The sequence below is a fragment of the Mus musculus genome, chromosome 7, assembly GCF_000001635.26.
Source record: "Mus musculus strain C57BL/6J chromosome 7, GRCm38.p6 C57BL/6J".
Lineage (NCBI taxonomy): Eukaryota > Metazoa > Chordata > Mammalia > Rodentia > Muridae > Mus > Mus musculus.
Window position 1 is genome coordinate 92,013,930 of NC_000073.6, and position 19,699 is coordinate 92,033,628.

Sequence of the window (19,699 nt, forward strand, 5' to 3'; positions counted from 1 at the left end):
CTCCACAAGGAGCTCTTTCCCTGTGCTTTCCTAATAGTCCCAGTTCTAATCTTGTTCCAAAACATAGCTCAAGGCTTTAGCTGCTTCTATGTGCCGTGACATTTCCCAAATACTCTTACCTTTGTGACTCGCTGTGTTCTCAGAAGGTGTCATGTTTTGTCCACTGAAAGCCAGTTTATTATTGCTTAATGAGAAACTCTTTTGTTTTATTTTCAAATAATGAGTTTCTATAGTCTTGCCTCATTGTACTATTATAATCCTCTTGAATAGAGTTGCTCAGTATCAACTTTTAGTGTCCCCTCTAGCCCCCAAGTAGTGCCAAACACATAGTAGATACTCGTGATGTGCTTTCCTCAATGACCACTATTATACTAGTAGCTGTTAGGAAGACTAATAACTAAAATGTGCTGTCAAAGCAGGTGTATGAAAAACACCATTTTTGTTTAAGTTTAAACAACCTCTCTCTGCACCTATATAACCTTTAATAGTACACATTTTAAAATCCCTGGAAAATAAGTTCCCACTGGAGCCTGCTCATTTGATGTTCATTGTCTTGTAGGTCCTTGAACCCATTGGAAGCAGAAAATGTCAAATTAATGCAAATATTGCCTGTTAGCCAAGGATTTTCTTGGTTGTAGTGTTGTTGCTTTGAGGTCATTCTGTGTCACTCTAATAACTCCAAAACTCTACCTTAGAGCTAGAGTCCTCTTCTGGTGGGATGCCATACAGTATTGTGTAGTTGTTCTACGCTCAAATTGCTCCTTATCCTGCTTAGTGACTGAAGCTCTCTTTGTTTGGCATCTTTTCTGCTCAACTTTTCAACATAGTGTGTAATCCACCTTGTTCATTTGCTCTATTGAGTTTACTATTGAACTGTTCATTTAATTTAATGACTAACAAAGGACTCAGATACAATTCTTTGTCCCATTTTTAGAGCCTAGCAAAATTAGTCACACCTCCCACATCTGCAGGTATCAAACCTAATTAGACTCGCCAGTGGATCACTTTTTAGGGCAAAAAGGAGCCATAGAGACATTGAAGCTTCTTGGCTGGAACACAGAGAGCTTTTCCAGGCTCTCTTGGTATTGACCTGCATCAAATGTTTCGCAGGAAGCCAGACTAGATGAAGCTGTGATGTAGCTAAGCTCTCATGTGATATTAGTCCTAGGCATTAAAGTCCTTTTCTCTCACTCAGAAGTCCCTGATGAAGCATATCAATTAAGGACAGAGTAGAATCCGGCATAGTCCAGAATGATTCTCTGTTTTTTCAGATATTTTCTGTTTCTTTTCATCATAAATTCAAAATTATTCTCAACAAACTTACAAGGCTAAATTTTTTCTCTCTTTATATTACCACAATAAATTTCCCTGTTTTGCAATGTTAAACATTGCCTGATAATAGGCCATTTAAGCTTTCATCTAGAGATGTTAATTTCATATGCTTACCAATGAGAAGGCAGGCAAAGCTGTAGATGGCAGGTGACAATATTGATCACAGTACTCCAAGTCTGTCCTAGAGTGATACTCATTTTACTACCAAGAATTATTTACTCATTGCCTTGACTGATTACCCTAGTGAAGCAGCTTGCAGCTAGATAGATCCTCAAGTATTCCCACTAAAAGGAGCTCCAGAAATCGTACGTTTCCGTATTCCCCATTTTACAACCGGGGCAACAGCCTCAAGAAGGGAAAACTATTTGACCAAGGTTGTGTAGTGAAGCACTTGATAATAACTAGTCTACAATGGCAAATGTTATGTAGCTTTCACTAAACCATCATTCCAATATTTTAAACTTAAATCTACTGATGATTGTATGATGCCTTGCTTTTCTTTTAGTTCATTTAAGCTACTATTCAACTATAGAAGGGAACAAAATCCCCCAAGGCTAAGTGGCTGCATATCGGGTCCTGCCTCTGTCCAATAAACCACACAAAATGGTCATGAACAGTAATCATTAATTCAATAAATACTTATTACACAGGTAAATATTTTTCTAGCCCAAATGATTATGGAATTTTTTTAAACCACAATCTTTAGGACAAGTTCTAATGATTTGGAGATGACTGGCAGCATGAAACGCTACTGAAATCATAAACTAGAGCCACATATGACCAGAGGGCAACAAAGGACTAGAAAGGAGATCATGGCTTCCTTAGGGACATCTTGCCACTTCTGATCATAAACTTCCTTTATTAGTAATGTCAATAAGAATTTATAATCATTACAGTAATGACAGTTATTCAACACTCTACTACACATACTAATTTATTCATTTTAATCTTCACAAGCATGCTATGAATTAAGTTATCTCTCCTAGTCAATATACTTTTGTAATCCTGAATATTGAGGCTTAAAGATGGCATCTAGGTATTTCAAGATAATTCTCATTCTGTTCTAATATAGCTCCATTGTGATTCATTCAATGTGAACCAAAGAAAGTTCCCACATTCTTGCAGTTTCATGTTCTCAGATTTTCTACGTATGAATATTACTGTATTTTGCCTACATTCCTTACTCTGTAACATGCACCATGCTGAGTGCCCTGTTTCTCACCCATTAAGTATTACCCATGATTGATGTTGTTAAATTGGGTTCAATTCATTTGTTCCAGTGTTTAGGGTGTGGTAGGTTTCTGGTGAATGACTTTACTATTGTCTTTTCAGCTTTCTTTCCTAACCTGTTTCCCCACACTCAACATTGTCTCATAGTTTTGATATCTAAAACATCAATATAAGATCTTCAGTTCCACATCTTCCCTGCAACCTTTTCTGGTTCCTTTTTAGAAAGCCCTGGAGGAAACTGGCTCTTCCTTCTTGGTAATTTCATATTTTTCTTGCACCTTTTATATTATACTTTTAGTTTTCTGAATAATTAACAAAAGCATATCTTGTGCATAGAGTTTGAGATGAGAAAGAACAACATATAAAGTGAGATGATAAATAGATGATAGATAGATAGATAGATAGATAGATAGATAGATAGATAGATGATACAGGTAGATTAGGTAGATAGATAAATAGGTATGATAGAGATAGATTAATTGATAGATAGGTGATAAATAGATAGGTGATAAATAGAATATAGATGAAAAACAGACAGACAGATAATAGATGTATAGACGAGAGAGAGAGAACCAATTCATTTGCCTGTCACTACTAAACTCTAATGCCTTTGTAGAGAGGACATGTCCTTATGATGTGATTTAGTGATCAGATTTTGCAGCCCACTGACATGGACTGTTTCAAGGTTATTTGTAGTAAGCTGTTTTATTGGCTGTTGGTTTTGTATATTTGTCATCCAGCATCTTTTTTATTTTAATTTATTTTGTACACTCCATATTTTATACTCCAACTGTTTCACATCCCGTACCTCCTCCCCACCCTCCCGGCTCCACGTGGGTATCCCCACCCCCTACCCCACCTGACCTCTAAACTTCCTGGGGCCTCAAGTCTCTTGAAAGTTGGGTGCATCAGAATGAACAAAGATCCAGCAGTCCTCTACTGTATGTGTGTTGAGGGCCTCATATTAGCTGATGTATGCTGCCTGTTTGGCAGTCCAGTGCTTGAGAGATCTCAGGGGTCCAGATTAATTGAGACTGCTAGTCCTCCTACAGGGCTGCCCTTCTCCTCAGCTTCTTTCAGCCTTCCGTAATTCAACAACAGTGGTCAGCTGCTTCTGTCCATTGGTTGGATACAAATATCTGCATCTGACTCTTTCAGCTGCTTAAACAGTCTTTCAGAGGGCAGTCATGATAAGTCCCTTTTTGTGAGCACTCCATAGCTTCAGTAATAGTGTCAGGCCTTGGTACCTCCCCTTGAGCTGGGTCCCACTTCGGGCCTGTCACTGAACCCTCTTTTCCTCAGGCTCCTCTCTATTTCCATCACTGTAATTCTTTCAGACAGGAACAATTATGGGTTGGAGGTGTGACTATGGGATGGAAACCCCATCCCTCACTGATGTCCTGTCTTCCTGCTGGAGATGGGCTCTATAAGTCCCCTCTCCCTACTGTCTGGCATTTCATTTAAGGTCCCTACCTTTGAATCCTAGCAGTCTCTCATCTCCCAGATCTCTGGTGCATTTTGAAGAGTCCCCCAATTTCCTATTTCCCAAGGTTGCCTGTTTCCATTCTTTCTGCTGGCCCTCAGGGCTTCAGTCCTTTTCCCTCACCCAATACCAGATCAGGTTCCCCTCTCCCCCCTACTACCCTCCCTCAGCCACTTTCCCTCCCAGGTCATCCAGCATCTTTGTTCAATAATCCAAGGACCTTGGGTTTGTAAGGCCTAATGAAGTTTGTGTGTACAATGGAGAAAATGTTTACTTCAAGTAGCCACATAGGAAGTGTCTTGCATTGCTATAAAGCGAGAACTTGATCCACAAAGTTGGTATTCTTTCCATTTATATTTTACTCTTGCTACCCTGTTCTCTAAAAGTAGAAGCCAACATTTTTAATATGTCCTTGAAAGATCAGCTTCTTAAACAACTTTTAATTTGGTCTTTCAAAATGTCATACATATTTAAGGTACATTCCCATTGTTATAAACCTCCACCCTTTTACTACTCTTATTACCCATCTTCTTCCCAAAGTCATGATTTTATTGTTGTTATTGTGTTATGTTTTGTTGTGTTATGTTGTGTTGTGTTTTGAGCTGCACTGAGTTTAATCAGAGTCATCAAACCTATTCAGAGGAGATTGGTAGGCATCTCAGTGAGTGCACAGCTGAAATCAATGACCCTCCCTCCTCTAAGATCCATTGGCAACAAATCATTGAGTTGGGATGGGTAGGGCCCTATAGGTCCCTCCCTGGTGATCAACATTTTTATGGAACTTGCTGTTTTTATAGTATTGTAAGAAGTTTTGTTAAACTTTTCCTCGGTTCCCTAACTCCAAAATTATGCACATGGCTTACCTTTATTAAACATTTTCATCTAGCATAGCAACCTTCCCATTAGCAATATGTAAACTTGAATTTGCTTCTAACCGCACACAGCCATTCACAAAACTATTTCCAATTGCCATTTTTGAGGTTTGAAGGTGCAAAATAACATAATTTTATTGAATTAATTCTTTAAAGAAGAAATTTCCATGTCAGAATTTTTGACACACCCCATCTGTCACACAGCTGTGTACACCTTTGTTTGAGGATATTTTTTAAGTGACTGTGGCAAAGATTAACTAGACCAATGAAGTTTAAAGGCAGCAAATGTTCAAACGGTGATAATGAAAACATAGTGGGGCATTTAGGGTATTTAATAAGTAGAAAAAGTTGGCAACCAATTAGGATAAAATGTTTTGGATACTATAGCTCTTAGTAAGTGTTCCACAAAGTATATATGTGGCCAAGAAAAACAATAAACAATAGTAAATATGTCTGTTTGCCCTCTATATTCATTAACATCCACTCTAGGCTATGTTTTCTATGGTTCTCTGGTATCTTACAGACTCTGAAAATCCCCCCCCAAAAGTCACATGGGGACTAAGCTCTCATGTCTTATTTATTTTAATAATATAAATCCAGTATATATATTTTAACTAAAGTGAAATAGCTGCATGGCCGGATGCTTGCAGAAAAATTAATAAAAAAAAGCATGATGTAAACAGCATTTTAAATTGTTTGAAGTCTCTTGAATATACTCCATTAATAGATGTGGTCGTTAATTCAAAGCATTCACAGCATCTGTCTTGCTAAAAGCTTTGGAGGACAAAATCACCTGCTACCTTGCCTGTAAGTCTGTGAGGATGGAAGACACACAGAAGATAAACTGTGACAGGGTTCCTCAGCTAATCCTACAGTGAACATAAAGTGTGACAGGTGTTTCAGAGAAAACATGCAGAGAATGAGAATGAAGGCTGAGGAGAGACCTTTTAAAGGAGTTTTAAGCAGACAAAAGATGAGTAAAACGGAGGTCAAAACTCAATGTCTTTTGACAAAGGACTCTGGTTCTTCTAAAACAAAACAAAACAAAACAAAACAAAACAAAACAAAATAGATCTCTGTCTTAATTTATCATTAATAGATGATGCAGATTGGATCAATGTAAGGATTATATAGCATGCAACACCCTTTTCCACACATTAAACATCAGTCATTATTTTCATGTGGAATATTGTTCTTCCCAGCATTGATCCTCAATGCATGAAATGCTACTAAAAGCAGGCTAAACAGGTTTAAGAAGGAGAGTGCAAATCTCTGGGGTTCACTTCACTTGCAAACTAACCAGGTCTCTTCCCATACTGTCATGATCAGTGGCAAAGAAGTGGAGATCAAATCTTGATATACTAGATCAAAGACTTTACTACTCACACTAACATCATAGCCAGAATATCAAAATTGTCAGCAATTTGCTGAACCCTGATTTCATACAGCACCACAGAGAATACTAGGAATGCTTGTGAATGATGTGAGTTCCAGTGCAGCAAAGAATAGCCAGTGGAGGGAACCTGAAGCTTTTCTAATGAGCGGTGAGCCTTCTCTATACTCCAGAGATACTGTCTATCTTTCAAGGTTATCCACTACACTAGCTAATATCCTTGAAATTATGGTCCAAAATAAAGATAGCCAGTGCATCTTCTAGGAAAAAGGCAAGAAATATAAGAGACCACTGCAGAATCATTATTCACGAGTCAAATGACCAGATCTGATGTTTGCCAGATTATTCTATGTTATTAGGTACATGAGAAGTCACACAACTTCACATTTTTTGCTTCCATTGTTTCATTGTTAAGATTTATTTCTAGTCTGCATTGTTGTATACTATAATACTAATTTTTAAATGATTGAACAATGAGTCAACAATATGATCATAATAATATATATAGCAGTTCTCCTATAATAAGCAGTTTAGGCAGGCAATGGTAGTACACACCTTTAATGAGGCACTTAGGAGACAGAAGTAGGCATATCTCTGACTTCAAGACCAGCCTGGTCTACAGAGTGATTTCCAGGACATCCAGGATTACACAGAAAAACCTGTTAACCCCCCACCAAAAGACAGGGACAAAAATGGAGGAGACTGAGGGAAAAGTGATCTAGAAATGCCCACCCCCCTTGGGATCCTTCCCAAGAGGAGACTCCAAGGCCTGACACTATTACTGATGCTATGGAGTGCTTACAGACAGGAGCCTAACATGGCTGTCCTCCAAGAGACCCAACATGCAGCTGACAGAGACAGATGCAGATACTTACATACAACCATAAGACTGAAGTCAAGAATCCCTGTGGTTGAATTAGAGAAAGGCTGGAAGAAACTGAGGAGGAGGATGACTCCCTAGGAGGACCAGCAGTCTCAACCAACCCAGGCCCCTGGGATCTCTCATACATTGAGCCACCAAACCAGGTAGCATACACGAGCTGGTCTGAGGCCCCAACACATATACAGCAGAGGACTGTTTGGTTTAGCCTCAGTGGAGAAGATGTGCCTAACCCTCGAGAGAATTGAGGCCCCAAGGAGTGGGGGGGACATCCTCTTGAAGGCAGAGGAGGAGGAATGGGGTGAGGAACTGTAGAAGAGCTGACCGTGAGGAGGGGCAATGACTAGACTGTAAAAAATAATAATAATAAAAGTAATAAATAAATAAATAAATAAATAAAACAAAGACAGAGTGGGAAGGGAAGGGAAAGGAAGAAGGAGAGAGAGAGAGACAGACAGAGAGAGAGAGAGAGAGATTTGGTTTGTTTCAAAGTTTGGAAATGATCAATGACCAAGGACCATTCACTTTAAGATGAGAGTTAATTGGCTTTCCCTAAAGCTGTAGCCTGAATGTGGTATCCATTCACCAACAAAGCTGCCTTGTCTTGCCTCAGTGGGAGAGGATGTGGCTAATCTGGCAGGAACTTGATCTGCCAGGGTTGGGGGATCCAGCAATCCCCATCCTCTCAGAGGAGAACAGGAGGATATAATGGGGGAAGGGTCTCAGTAAGGAGAGACTAGCAAAGGGGGGCAATGCTTGTGATGTAAATGAATAAAAAATTATTTTTAAGAGGAAGAAAAAATTCAAAATAACTATACTATACTGAAACAATAGATTCTGAGATCTAGAAGAGGAAGCTAGATGGTTGTACTGGCTAGTTTTGTGTCAACTTGACACAGCTGGAGTTATCACAGAGAAAGGAGCTTCAGTTGAGGAAATGCCTCCATGAGATCCAACTGTAAGGCATTTTCTCAATTAGTGATCAAGGGGGAAAGGCCTCTTGTGGGTGGGACCATCTCTGGGCTGGTAGTCTTGGGTTTTATAAGAGAGCAGGCTGAGCAAGCCAGGTGAAGCAAGCCGGTAAAGAACATCCCTCCGTGGCCTCTGCATCAGCTCCTGCTTCCTGACCTGCTTGAGTTCCAGTCCTGCATCCTTTGGTGATCAACAGCAGTATGGAAGTGTAAGCCGAATAAACCCTTTCCTCCCCAACTTGCTTCTTGGTCATGATGTTTGTGCAGGAATAGAAACCCTGACTAAGACAATGGTGTTGTTGCTTGTTTGTCTGGATTCATTAGAGGTGGTGCTAAGAATACAATGTGCTCAGTCTGGCTGCAAAAATAAAATGCTCAGAATGTCCATAAGATGGATATGGCTTTTACCAGAAACCTGCTTGCTTGTTTTGCTTGTTCTTTTTTCATTTTTTTTGTTTTGTTTGGTCTTTTAAGGCTGAGCATCAATGAACAGTATGCACAGAACAGTTATGAATTGCCCTCAATGAAATTCCCATCCAGACAGGAAGTAGAGGCAGAAACCAGAAGGTAGTACATCAGAAAAATTATTCATGCATCTCTGCCTCCAAAGACTTTCTATATAAAATGAATGCAGTGAGGTTTTTTTTCCTACTCATTTCAAAATCAATTTTATATTAGTGTTCATATTTTAATGATTAGAAAGTTATTTTATATTTTTAATTAGAAAGTTTACTACACAGCATTACTGAGAGTGCTTGAAGTTCACATGCAAAGCTCTTGTTTACTGCTAAGGAAACTCATTAAAGGACAAATGAATTGCCCATGCTCATAAAATTAAATCAATTCCTGGTATTAAGCATCCTTTATAGTCAAGGAGCTGTGGCTTGGACTCTGAGGAATAGGAAGCTGGTGGCATTTCCTATGAAGAGATAGTTTCCATTAAAAGTGGTGAAATACAGCTATGCTTTGGCAAGTAGAAAGTACTGTGATAGAATGTAAGGTATATGTGTAGTATCCTGATTGGCAGTGGAGCACAGCATCAAGAACACATCTCATGGATGTGAAGGACATGGGGGCTTTGCAGAATGCCTGTTTCACTCCTTATTTGGTGGTTTAAGGATCTCTTCAGTGTCTTCTCCCAAACTCATCTCTTCTAGCCTGCAGGACAGAAAATTCCAATCTCCTTATACATCCAACCTGCTTCATGCTCATCCGACCGTGTCCCCTCTTTTCCCCAATCCCCTCTTTCCAAAAACAAGCAGCCATGTGAGACCTCTCACTACTACCTTATGGGTGTGGACACTGAGGCAAGGTCACTCAGCAATGTAGTGGAAGAGTCCTGGTGGGTACATTCAGGTCTTCTATTCTGCATTAGCAGTAACAGGGTCATCATGATATAGACACCAAAATGAACGTATTCTAAAAGAAGAACCAGTAATTCTTGGAAACTGACAGAGAAAGAGGAAGTTCAACATGACTGAGCTTTCAAACCTGGGAGATGCAAATGATGCAGAGTATTTGAGATGGCTCCTGCTATGGAAGTGAGGTGGTGAATGTGACTCCAGCTAATTTACCCATAAACTCTCAGGTGTGACAGATTTGCCCTTGGTGCCCAATTTCCACGGCCCAGAGTTGGCAGTGAGAGTCAGTCATCTATTCAAAAATTATTATCTTTGGTACTACTTTATCAAATGATTCAGCTTGAAAATACCCTCATCTATCCTGTATAAAATATATCCTACTTAGTGTATACATTCAACCATCTGGCAACTGGTTATGGTTGCTGTTTAATCATCACCTCTCAAAACAGAAAGGTTCTTTTGTGTATTTACAGAGTTTGGTAAGATTGTCAAAAAAGAAATGTCGACAACGGTAACCATATTATGCCATAGTCATATTTTTCTGGATATATGAGGATATAAAACAGAATAAGTATTCCTTGAGGAAATAGCAAAGCTGAGAGAAACATTTTATTGGTCTAGAAATATCTGGAAGGTGTTAATATCTGACAAAGACAAGATTTATGTAGCTAAGATAGAAGTAGGTGGGTTGTATAAAAGTAATTGGAGAAAAACTTAAATCACATAAAACTTTAAATAGATTATTGAGGGGAATACTTTGCATATGATATGAACTTTTAAGAAGCATTTAATAAAAAGTGGTCATAAGAAAAACTGAGAAAAGAAAGCAATACTGTCAAATACCATGTACTTGAGCAATGTTAATAGAAGCTCCTAAAAGTTGTTTTAAAAACTTCTCTCATCAGTAGACTTGTGATAAATGGCAAAATCATCTTTATGATTTTCTGTCTTATGGTCTGTGTAAAACAAAATCATAATTTGCTATTTAAAGCACAAAGTTTCCCATAAGCACTTTTAGCATGAGGAAATCAATCATTTATAGACTTCTTAGAGCTACAGAAATTTAGAATTTAAAGGAGACATTTTTATATTTAAATATTCAGTATCTATACGTATGTTCATATATCTGTCTACATATAAAATGCTTATAGAGGTCATTTAATATTGTCACTCAACCTAAAATCCCATGTTTTAGTACAGACTTTTTTTAAGATTTACTTATTCGTTTTATGTATATGAGTACACAGTCGCTGTCTTCAGACACACCAGAAGAGGGCATCAGTACCCATTTCAGATGGCTGTGAGCCACCATGTGGTTGCTGGGATTTGAACACAGGACCTCTTGAAAGAGTAGACAGCTCTCTTAACCCCTGAGCCATCTCCCCAGCCCCTAAACCTTTATTATTTTGATGCAAAAAGCCTAGGCAGTGTTTTATTTTACCTAAACTTGATTTCAGTTTTAATCCTTGAACTTCTGATCCTCCTGTCTTCCTTCCCCAGAACTGGGATTAAAGGTGGGTGAATATCAGCCTGGTTTATGAAGTGCTAGGGATCCAATCCAAGGCTTCTTGCCTTCTAATCAAGCACTCTACCAACCAAGCCACACCTCAGCCTGCTAAACATTTTTTGTTTTGTTTTTCCTTATCTGTACTGTCTGTGAGTAGTCACTCAGTGTTCAACAGTTGGCAGTCTTAAAGGTCCTTTGTATAGAGAGAATTCAGAGCGGTTAGAAGCAGCCTTTGAACTTCAACAAATGAGAAGAGAATAACTGTTACTGAATTTTAAATTTTTTATTAATTCTTTGAGAGTTTACTACAACATGTTCTAATCATATTTACACCTCCCCTCTAACATTTTCCATACCCACCTTTCCCACCTACCCACCTCATTTTGTGTCCCTCATTTTGTGACTCTACAGCAAGAGGTGGGTTGCATGGCCACCTCCTCTCTCTGTGCTGGGTTGTGGCCTGGCTTGTGTTTGCACTGTTTTTCTGCATGCTGCTGCAACTGCTGTAAGTGCATGTGTGCAACTGCCCTGGTGTGTCCAGGAGACATGGTTTCCTCTGGTTCTTACACTCCTTCTGCTCTATAAATCCTGGGAGGAGATTATGTGCATATGTATGCATAGAATATGCATACCCTTCAGAGCTGGACGTTCAGCAGTCTCTTGGACTCTGTACTTCAACCATTTGTGTGTCTCTGTGTTAATCATTATCTATTACAAATAGCCTTTCAGATAATGGGTATAATGATGGGATTGGTCTAATGCTATGTCTATTTAGCATAATAATACTAGGAGGTTTTTTTTCCTCTAGGTCCTATTACCAATCTAGCCATAAATTCTTGACCTTGCTAACAGTGTCAGGTGTGGGTTTTAGCTTGTAGAGAAGGAAGTCAAGCAGAAAGTGGTTGATCACTCTCACTATTACTCTAGTGGGTGTGTTTTTCCAGGCCAGCCATTACTGTAGGCAATAAGCTTCACTGTGGCTGGCTATGACTGAGGTGTACTTCCCTTCCATTAATATGCATAGCATGTTCCAGCACCATAAAAGCTAACCGGTTGACTGTTCCATGTCTTATGATCTAAGTATGTGCTATCTTACCATCAAGTTTGGCCATAACCAAAAGCAACAACAATAGGCTTACTGTTTATGGTCTAGAGGAATCACTGGCCAAGAACTCTCAAAAAAGTCACCCATTCACAGCACTAGACTGTTTATTCGTTAGCCTGTGCTGTCTAGTAAGGACATTGTTGCCCTGAAATAGAGTAATTCCATCACATCTTCTCTCTCTCTCTCCCTCCCTCTCTCTCCCTCCTTCTCCCACTCGCTCTCTCCCTCCCTCTCTATGTCTCTGTCTGTCTCTCTGTCTCTGTTTGTCTCTGTCTCTCTCTCTCTGTGTGCATTATGTGTGTGTTAGAAAATTTCTACAGTAGTACCTTTCTATACATCTTTTTTGAAATGTTCTTAATCCTATTTATCCTTCCCCACACACCCTCCTCTACCCTGCCTTCCACTTCCCCCATCCCACTTTAACTAATAACTGGACCTTTGTTTCCTGTTAACCCTTTACAGCAGTTCTGTTCCCCTCCTTTGTAATCCCCTCCCCATGGCCTCTTAGTAGTTTCCTGTGGCCTAGAATGGTCACTGATTTGACATAGTGTTATAAGCAGGAAGTAGATATTTTCATAATTATTTTGTTTTTACTCTGTTACTTGCAGCTATAATACAAGTCAATGAAAATAGGATTTTTGCTTGTTACTTATTTTTCATCAGTTTTATTCCTATATTCTAGGGAATATATATAACACACATTAGGTATATAGTAAATATTTGTGATGAAAGACTGATTATGTGAATAATTCCACCTCTATTTTACCCAGACCTGCTCCTTTCACCCTCTACGCTAATTAATATAATTTCAATATCCAAGTTAAAACTAAAAGCTTATTTGAAGGGTAGAGGCTCAAAGACTGTCTGAAGTGATTTAAATTTTGCATATCCGTGCTGTGATGGAAGGCCTAGCTTGGAATTTGATGGGTTTACCTTAAAAAAATATTTTAGACTCAGTAGCTAGTAAAGCATACTGGAAAACACTCTTTTGGGATAGTTCACGCCTGTCCCTTTAAATCGACTCTTCGTATCAGTTTTATCATTTGCTTCTTTCTTAATAATTGACTTGGCTAAAAAGCTTCACCTCTAACTACTGTAAACCATCAATAGTCCCAATGCAAGGGATGGGACAAAGCCTGGTCAGCAGCTGAATCGTGCCCATGCTCTCTCATGCCCCATCACAGAGAACTCTGTGCAGATGGGCAGCAGCGCCTCCTAGCGGCCGAAATGTGTGAAGTATCCTAGAATGTAAAATTGAGAACACAGAGTTTTGTGATCTATCACTAGAAAAGGTGATTATGTCTCTGCATTTGTCAAGCTTTAAATTTTTCTCTAAAATGCTTTTGTTAAAGTTTTACAAAGCATATTTGAAATTAAAACATCTATTTCAAGTATATAATTCAGTGAGTTTCAGTGACTTTATCCAGTGGTGTATCCATTCCAGAAACAAAAAAAGGCATTTTTATCTCCAGTCAGAATCTAAAGATCCATTTTTAATTTCTTTCTTTTCCTTTCTCTCCCAGACCCAAACACCAGACTGGTTTCTTTTGTGCCTTTTTATGAGTCTTTTTTTTTTTTCTTTTCTGTCTGTTTCCCTGATGTTTGTGAATGACACGTTCTTACTGTGTAGCCAAAACTGTCCTCAAATTTGTGATTCTTCTGTGTCACCTTCCCAAACGTAGGGATCACACACACACACACACACACACACACACACACACACACACACACACACACACATAGCCTTTATATTTTCTTAACATTCATAGTACGCTTTTTACCAGTGGCTTATTTATTTCATTATAATCACTGTAATAAGATGCCTAAAAAGATTTACCTTAAGGGACAAAGGCCTTATTTTTAGCTTACAGCATGATGCAATAGTTCACCATAGAGAGGAGGGAATGGTGAGAAAAGTGACTTCCAGATGTGGAAGCCAAGTGTGAAAGGCAGCAGGTCACACTGCAGCTATAGTCTGGACTTAGAGAGAAATAAATTCTGACATTTCCCTTGCTCTTCCCTCTTTTCTTTCTTATTCAGGCCAATGCACCTGCCTTTGTAATGATATCACCCTCATTTATATGACATTTATCTTCCTCAACTAAATCGCTCTGGAAACACAGTGTGTGCGAGTGATAGATATTCCTAGGTGATTTTGAATCTAGTAAAGTTGACACTGAAGATCGGCCGTCACAACTAGCTAGAGAATGCGTTAAGAATGTTTGTTTAAGAGGTCAAACGATCTTATTTCTTTTCCGTTCTATTTGTTTAACCTGAACAAATAAGGATGATTCATCTTTCACAAACTGAGCTAAACTGATATTTGACAGCAACAACAGTGAGCATCTCCATGTGGGCAGATGAGGGCTGTGTAATGCAATGCCCAGCTGCACTGATGACTCTCAGCCTTGTTTAAGGGGCCCCAACTGTGGACAGCAGTAAACCCTGTAATGCCCTGTTATGGCCCATTGCTTACTTCACTTACATCTGTAATTTTTATGGCTTCCATTTCATTTAGGCATCTCCAATAAGGCATAAGGTTATTGGAGCAGAACAGAATCAATTTATTGTCATTTTCATACATTAAAACCCACGGCATATTTTATTGCAAGATTAAAGTTCACCATTGTATTCTCCAGTGACAGTGAGTGGGTTTCTCTCTCATTTTTATTACTCTTGTGTCAAGAAATTGAGATCTGACAGAAAATGTATATTAATTGCACCCTTTGATCATTGTGTTCTACATATCAAAGATTTCTGGTATATTTTCTATTTGGTTTTAGTGTATGTAATTCCCAATGGTGTTGCTTGGCAAAAATGAACATATTTGCCTTTGAAGTCCAGTGAAAATCGGGTGACAAACATTGTGGTGCTCAGCTCAACAGACAAGGATTGTGCTGACATACCGTGAGATAATGCAACGTGTAAGGCATCAATCATGATGTCACCAAGATGCTCGAAATCTAGTTAGAGAAATAGGTGGTTTTAAAATAGTGATTTAGTATAATATGGAAATGACTTGCTCCGGATGTTTCTAGTGCTGAGGAATTGGCTTAGAAGTTAGGGAAGCTCTCACAGATCTTTTTATGTATGAGATATGTCCTGATGGGTGAACAGCAACACATGGGCAAAACAGACTCGGCCTCCAAACCCATATCTTCTGCTGGTGAAGTGTAGCCCAGTTATCAAGTCTCATACAGAAAGGACCCAGAAGAAAGTCAGTACCCAGTACCCAGTACCCAGTACCCAGTACCCAGTACCCAGCACCCAGTACCCAGGATCATGTCAAACATGGCTGGTGTGCTTTCAGAGTATCTAAAAATGACTCTTGTTCACAAGTTACACTTCGCTAAAGAGTATTTCTGCCAGGGCATTAATCTAGAACTTAGCAAGGTGGTGGTACAACCCTTTAATCATAGCACTCAGGAGGCAGAGGCAAGAAGATCTCTGTTAGAGGCCAGTCTGGTCTACAGAGCTACTAGTTCCAGAACAGTCAGTCACACACACACACACACACACACACACACACACAAACCCTGTCTCTAAAAAAAAAAAAAAAACAAAAAAACAAAAAAAAAAAAACAAAGGTAGAACTTCTTAGATGGGTGATGATTTCTAATAGATGCATGTTCATCAACGGTTCCCGCCCTTCCTAATGCCATGATCTTTTAATTCAGTTTCTCGTGGTGTGGTGAATTCATAACCATAAAAATTTTTTGTTACTACTTCATAACTTTAATTTTTCTACTGTTATGAATCTAACATTTATATCTGTGTTTTCTTATGGTCTTGGGCCACCCCTTTAAAAGAGTCTTTCAACGCTCCCACAAAACGAGGTCATGATGCATAAATTGATAACCACCGAGATACACATTATTTAAAGTTATTCTAAATGATCTGAGTAGAATATTTATAAATTTGAAGCTCCAAAAAGGAAAACACAAGTAGTTCAATGAGAATACATCCTCAAAAGCATTAAGATAAGTATAACCTTTTCAAAAAAAAAGAGTTATTTCCCATACATACAATACCAATACCTTTTCCCCTAATAATCTGCAAACTTCTGGACTAAGAAAAAAAAATCTCTTCCTTTTCTTTTTCTCTTCCTTGTCACTTGATCACTATTTTTTGTGGCTCTTATAGCACATTGTCAAATTTCAGTAGAATCGGAAACGTTCAATGAAAAAATGTTGAATGCTACAAAGAAACAGTAAATCATTTAGTGTGTGAGGTGATGGTGGATTTGAGACAGCATGGACTATTGTCTTCCATATACTCAGAAGCTAATAAATATCCACTGAATGAAGTATGAGTAAGGATGTGCAGTGATACAATTTGGATATTGATGAAACAATTTGTAGCACTTATAACCAATGACAAGAGCAGGATAGGAAATGCCAAGACTCTGAAGAACACAGTTACCCATCGGGGTTATGGCAGGATGCTCCTTCTGTAGCAGAGCCAACATGTTATTCTTAGGTATTTTGAAGAATCGTAGTTCTGGGAAACAATAAAGAAAGCAAGATACATAGGATAGTATAAGTTATATTAAAGTGATTAGCTTTGACTTTAACCATGGTGTAAAATAACTCTGAATGTGTTTTTGAGCATACATTGATCTCAGAGGTCTTCCCTAATATGTATAAACTTAAACACATACATATGAGCACATACATCTGTACACACATGTGCACGCACATGCAGACAGGAAACACACATAATGTGTATGATAAAAGTATATTCTTTATCTTTATGTACTCAAGGAAAGCAAGCAATAATCTCAAAGGGTAAATAAGCTATGGGACACAAACAACCTATAAACAACTAATTTCCATTGATCGTAGGTGACGATGATATGAAGAGATGTAAGAGATTACATATCACCTGGGTTAGGGATGAAGGTTCATAGCTGAAGGAAGGCTTCTTTTCAGAGGGAGCCTTTCTGCCAGCACCTGAAAGGGAAGGTTATGTCCAGAAGAAGAGCTAGATGCAAAACCTATACAGGAAAGACTAGTGAAACTGTCAGAGTGCTGGGAAGTATCTCAGGCACCCGTGTCTCAGAAGAGAGTGTGCAGACTTCTGATCAAAGGCAGACTGTGGCTGCAGGTTCTCGTGAAACCCTTGAAGTAACTATGAGTTTCATTCCAACCACAACAAGGGTATTTTGGAGTGTTCCCTTTGAGAGGATCAAATCATGGATTCCCTTTGTGATTTAAACTCATCTCCTCAAAAGTTACTGTGGGAAATGACTATACTAAGAATAGAAAAGTGGGGTGTCTACCCCAATGGTCGACTGAGAGATGTTGTTTCCCTTAGGATGGAAGCACTGAGAAGATAGCGCCATCTTTGTAACAGGAGAGAGAGAGCTGGTTGCTATGCAATATCATTAAAAGTGAAAAATTATTGAAGATGCATAGAGCTTTGCATTTAAAATTATGTTAGTGATACTATTTGTGGAAAGGGTGTCAGAGACTGATGGCTAGGAATTAACTGGAGTGGTCAGATGAATGGGTGAATGTCTGTAATGACTGATCTAGGTTGTCACCTTCTCCCAAATTAGATTGTGTTTGAAGATTGTAGCCCCAGTTTTCAGACTTTATAGCTTCCTTCATTACCTCAGGCACGTGGGCACTATCAAATGAGTATTGGCTGTTAGATTAGCAGGGTGTGGGGTATGGATGTCCAAGCCTTCTTCCTACTGGGTTTTGTTCTCTCGAACTGAGAATTGTGATGTTCTTTGTAAGTCTTATGAAATGGGAAGAGTAAGAGAGCAAGTCTCTCTCTATTTTAAACATTTACTTTTGTGACATCTCACATGGTCTCATTACTTGTGTCTCTGCAGAGTTGTGACTCACATAGAATTTAGTGGCTAAGCAGAGAAAAGCAAACACTTAGACTTCCAAGTATGTTGGCTTTTAGTACCATGACAATGATGGCTCCACAGTGACCACTGTACCTATGGCTCTCAAATGAAAAATGCCCCCTCTCACTAAACACCTGGAGCCTTTCCACGAGACTAATACCTATAGACTAAAACATTTCACCAAGCCAAATAGCTCACATTTGTTTGGATGTTCCAGCTGTCTGCATGAAAAATCAATAAAGAAAACAAATTGCAGAAGAAGGGCAGTTCTTCACCAAAATTAAAATCCAGCAAAATGATGGAAAGCAAAACCCCCATTTATTTTTGCCTTGACACCTAGGCTGGTTTGTCAGTGGGAGAGGCAATTTTTCCATTTGCCCTATAGAAAGGTTCTGTGGTGGCTGGAGATGATGGTTGGGCAGATAGTCTCTGTATCAGTCTTCTTTGGAGCTGCTTACTTTTATGGCCCTGTGGCTGTGTTTAAGTCTTCTCTGGCTGTTTACGATCTGAAAGCTTGGAGGGATCTTCCTAAACTTCAAAGAGGTATTAAAATCATTTGTGGCTCAACTACAGAATAGAATCCAATTCTATTTACACATTTTCCTCTGGTTCATACTTAAGCTCTTGCAGGTTATTAGCAATTGTTCATCAAACTGTTCTTCCTCAGCATTGCTCTCTACTTGGTTGGTTGCCTGGCATCAGCTCCTAGCCACGGGGCTTTCCTTCTGCCTCTCTCACTCTTTCCTCATCTCTCTGTCTCTCTGTATGTCTCTCCCTCCCTCTGTCCATCCCTCCCTCCTTTTGTGTGTATTCTTAGGAATTGAACCCAGATCTTTATACATGCTGGATAAGTACTGTACCAGTTTAATTGTACTTCTACATACAAAAGAGAGAGAGAGAGAGAGAGAGAGAGAGAGAGAGAGAGAGAGAGAGAGAGAGAGAGAGAAACTGAGTCTTTCTAGGTTAATAAACTTAATCTTGATAGAATAAGTATTTTAGGCACCATATTTCACTTCTATAATAATTTATGAATGGAAACATGACAGAAAAAGGAAAATTCCACTTATTATAGGAAGTACTTGACTGTAAGTGAAGAAATGTCTGCTATATCTGTTTAAAAGTTGCTTATTAAGAAAACAGGTGGTGGTGGTAGTGGCACATGCCTTTAATCCTAGGCACTTGGTAGGTAAAGGCAAGCTCTGTGAATTCAAGGCCAGTCTGGTCTACATAGTAAGTTCAAAAATAGCCAGAACTACACAGAGAAACCATGTCCAAATACAAAACAAAACAAAACAAAACAAAACAAAACAAAACAATAACTCTGTGGGGGAAACTTGGGAACTGCTAAATTGGATGCAGATCTGTGATGGTTTACCATAATATATGGTACTTAGCTGTTATTGGAATTAACAGGTTAAATTACACAATAAGTTTTCTTATTGTGCTCATCGATGATAGAAACGTCAGTAAAAGACTGGGTTTTCATTAACAGCCAACACATTTTTTTGTAAGTTCTTTTTTTTTTTAATTAGGTGCTTTCTTAATTCACATATCCAGTGATATCCCAAAAGTCCCCCACACCCTCCCCCTCCACACCCCCACCCACCCACTCCCAATTCCCGGCCCTGGCGTTCCCCTGCACTGAGGCATATAAAGTCTGCACGACCAATGGCCTCTTTCCACTGATGGCTCATCAGGCCAT

General features: G+C 39.0%; 1 protein-coding gene across 22 annotated transcripts in view; it reads left to right on the forward strand.

Annotated features, from left to right (window-relative positions):
- The window catches only part of Dlg2 (discs large MAGUK scaffold protein 2), a 1,973,059-nt gene that overhangs the window by 1,537,742 nt on the left and 415,618 nt on the right, over nt 1-19,699 (forward strand). The gene's annotated exons all lie outside the window — the stretch shown is intronic.